Raw genomic sequence first — 4,309 nt, 5'->3', positions numbered from 1 at the left:
GGATTTTTCTACCCCATAGCAAGCATTGTTTATTACTTTTCTACCAAAACTAAATTTAACAAATTTAAAATCTTAGACTATTTTCACTCTAAAATTTATCACCAGCAACTTACTTAAATGTAAAAGTTATATTTTTCAAACCAAAATAAATTAAAAAATTCATAGAACGCTACCCTTAAAAAAGGAAAAAGAAGTGTTGAACTGAGAGTAATGGTGAGGCTTTCCATCCACAATAGGGAAGTCGATCTGGCCTTGATCTATACAGATTCTATATTTTGATGAATTCACATTGAAAGAACATCATTTGACTCCATCGATTTAAACTGACTTAACGCTAAAAACAGAGGGTTCAATTCTACCAATGAGGCCCAATCCAAATAATAATCAATCATATACTGGCCAATAAAAACATCAAAGATGTGAAGTTGCATCTGATTACTAAAACAATGCATTAAATATAAGGCGATGATAAAGTTTGTGCAAGCGCCACATGATTCGAGGTATCCAATTTGCACATAATCAATACAATATCCATACATGATTCAAGAACAACCAAGCTTAAAAACATGTAAAATGGTACTCAATGTACTGCATTGTAAACAATTCATGGTCTCATACAATTGAGATTCATGTGCAAAAGATGCCAGAAAAAATTCATTATTCAAGGCCTCAGGTCATACAAATATCTCGCCAAAAAAATACAATAAAGTTTACACTTTGTATACCCAAAAAAACAAAAAAAGCCCTAGTTATAATCCATCCTCAAAAACTCAACAAACACAAAACAATGTTAGTTTGATCGATTTTGCTCAGCTCCTTCAATATACCAATCCAAACTTTCATGTAACTTCCAATGCATAAAAGTATTCAGCCAAAAACTTTTCACCAAAAACTCAATATTCAAGCTTACTTATGGACAGTCCAAATCCAGAAAGACAATTTCTCATGAACCCAATCTCTACTTAAGCTAAAAATTGAAAAAATTAGCCTCCAAGTCCAAAAAAACAATTTCTTCATGGACCCAATTCCTACTTGTGCCAAAAAATTCTAGCCTCCAAGTCAAAAACAGTGTTTTTCTTTATGAATCCAACACCCACTTGAGCTAAATATTCAAGCACCCAACAAACTTGTATTGCAGAGAGCCTGATCACCATAAACACCTCAACATGCGTATAACAAAATGAAACAAATAGTTATCTTGTTCAAGAAGATCTTGAGCAATAAAACGCTCCATATTGAGACTTCTAGGCAGCAAATCGCTCTCATAGAGAAGTGTAGTCATGGCTGCCGTTGGCCTCTGAATAAAAGCAGCCAATAGTTTGCATAGAGACCTCAGCAGAAGTGGAAAAAGAGACTGCCCAAATCAGAAAAACAAAAGGCCCATTAAGATAAACATCATAAAAACAAATTCTAAAAGTACCCATTATAAAAACATGCATTTCCAGACTAATTACAAGAAGGAAAAAAAGTAGTTTGCATGAATAGTAATAATGCGAACCATGATATGAAACAATCAGAGGCAAAAATGGAGTCTGATGATCAAGTTCCATACTCTACTGATGTTTCAAGCCTTTGAATTTGAGGTCTCTGTTTGATTCTACTGTTTGTTGATTGTTGGGTGAAGATGGTGTTGATTTCAGTGGACATTTTTGCAAAGAAGAGAAGGATTCTGTTTTGCTCAATTCATTATTCATACATATGCGGTATGTGTTTGTAGACTTAAATCTAACTGAACTTCGGTTGAATCTCAGCTGACAATCTTCCCAAGCTACCATTCAAACCTACCTTATTCAATGACTTCCTGGTAATGGAGAATTTGGGAAACTCATGCACTTTTTGGCTGTTAGCTACATCTTACAGACCAGAAAAACGAAGTGGAAAACGACAGGTTTATACTACTTTAATGTTTAGGCGTTGTATTGTTTGATGCAATTCTAACAAGAGTAGGCAAGCATTTAGTTCACAACCATCTCAGCATAGTGACTTGGACGAGGAACTGAAGGCCTATATATATATAATTTTCTTGTAGAGTTAAATAAGTATAATATTTGTATGTGTTTTAGTTTGAATGGTAAGATGGGTAGATATATTAAACTGACATAGTAGAGGACAAAATAATTAAAATATATTATTTTATTATATTGTTATCAGGATTTAACTATGTAGTTTTTGATATAAGTTCATTGATTTATGTTTCATGAGTAGTGGTTTATACAAACTCATTTTTCATGAGAATGAATGGAATACTTAACACACATTAGATCTAGGTGATACTCACAGAGGTGAAGCAGTGGGACTTCACAGGAGGTCACTCATCCCAATACTACTCCAACTTGAACACACTTAACTACAGATTGTCCTCCATGGTTAAACCCACTCTACTTGCAACCCAATTTGCAAAACCTTCACCTAGTATTGTGCCTTATGAACCATTCATTAGAAAGCCCCTTAAGGTCATCAATTGATAAGTAGGAGATATTTTCCACAACAAGTCAGATTATGATATTGTTATCTAGATTCAACTGTGTAGTTTTTCGAACTCATTAACCCATGTTTCATAAATAGTGGTTTACACAAACCCATAAGGGACAAGACTTGGAGAAGGTTTTACAAATGGGGTTACAAGTAGAGGGGGTTTAACCATGGAGGAAACTTCATAGTTAAGCACGTTCATGTTAGAGCAATACTGAGATGAGTGACCTCTTGAGAAGTCTCAGTGCTTCACCTTAGTGAGCATCACCTAGAGCCAATGTGTATTAAGTATTTCATTCATTCTCATGAGAGGTAGGTTTGCATAAACCACTACTCATGAAACATGGGTCAATGAATTCGATTTAAAAACTACACAATTGAATCTTGATAGTAATATCATAATTTGACTTATCATAGAAAATATCTCATACTTACCAATTAATGCTATTTTATTAAAAATTTGATATAGATGTCTTTTGATTAATGTAAATACACGAGAAGAGTCAAGATCCAATCACAAAGGAGCCATGAACTCCAACAAATTAGTGCCACAAGAAACATGATTAAAACTATCAAAACAAAATCAAAGTAGAAGAACAAGAACTAATAAATGTTTTTGACCGGAGTAATGGGTCATTTATGAGTTTTGTAAGCCACTCAAAACCCTCATCACAAGTTGAACAAACGATAAAAATGGTTTGAGTCCAAACCTCACCAAAGGATTCAAAATAAGAGCATGACCAAAATGCAATGTCTTAGCCATTTCTTAGAGATGGAATCATAGTCGAAGAACACTCAAGTTAAACATCAAGTTTTACTTTTATCTTGCCTTGCATAGGGATCCTTTGCCCTCATTAGTGTGTTCATACTTAGATGGATGTTTTGGAACTTGTACAATTATTGTTTAGTCTTGTAGGTTACTTTTTTTTCCTCAGTTGTAGGACATATCACATGATTACAAATCTAACATATGTGAGTGGAAATGTGATTTGAATTCATAAATTTAATCTTTATGAACCCTTGAGGATCACTTTCTATCCATTTAAATATTTTATTTTAGTGCCCCCATAAAAACTTAATTGTGCAATTTGGATTTTAAACATGATAAGGATAATTACCCTTACATCAAACCCTATAAGGCTCCCAAGTTAATGTCTTGAAAAATGAACGAAGAGAATAGGATGCCTTAGACAAAAATGATATGTAAGTACTTTAATAAATGATCCTTAATACTCATAGAAGCAAGAAAACAAGATGAATTTAGATACCATAATATGGTTGAGGATTACTTTTTAAAATCTAGCTCAAATGGTCATAAATGCAATGTTCTATGCAACTAGTCAACAAACAATAATAACAATTTTATATTTGATTCCAACATGTGACATCCAATTAATCTAGGATAATATGCTCATGAAAGCACACATAATGGACAATATTGTACCACTAGTGTACTCCAAATATATCAATAAAATAACCTTAAATGTTAGAAAAAAATAGTGGTAACCACAAATGAGTGTAAGATATCATCATAATAAAATTATTACAAAAAGGTATAATCATTGTGGACATAATAAAAACAACGTTTCAAAATTGCTTTCTCATATCATAGAATCTTAAGGTGAGAACATGGTCATGGACTACATAGGAAAAATTCATCATAGAAGAATATTGATCTTCATAGTAAAACATATGATCAAGAATTAAATATTTATAATAACCATTCAAGTTATATGAATATTGTGGAATCATATTATGAATGTATTAGAAAAGTGGTGAATTCCATAGAGCATCTACTCCCAATGTAAGTCATGCTCTAAATAATATACTTCATGTA

General features: G+C 32.7%; 1 long non-coding RNA gene across 1 annotated transcript; it reads right to left on the bottom strand.

Moving 5' to 3' along the window:
- Nucleotides 1–1,147: 1,147 nt before the first annotated feature.
- LOC149556176 (uncharacterized) lies at nt 1,148–1,942 on the bottom strand. The gene is made up of 2 exons (XR_016364641.1): nt 1,553–1,942; nt 1,148–1,354 (listed from the first exon to the last, which is right to left on the bottom strand). It is a non-coding gene; the product is annotated as an uncharacterized LOC149556176 (long non-coding RNA).
- Nucleotides 1,943–4,309: the final 2,367 nt, after the last annotated feature.

Source organism: Cupressus sempervirens, chromosome 5 (assembly GCF_028749045.1).
Source record: "Cupressus sempervirens isolate cs-2001-9-10 chromosome 5, ASM2874904v1, whole genome shotgun sequence".
NCBI lineage: Eukaryota > Viridiplantae > Streptophyta > Pinopsida > Cupressales > Cupressaceae > Cupressus > Cupressus sempervirens.
This window is presented reverse-complemented; position numbering and strand designations above follow the sequence as displayed.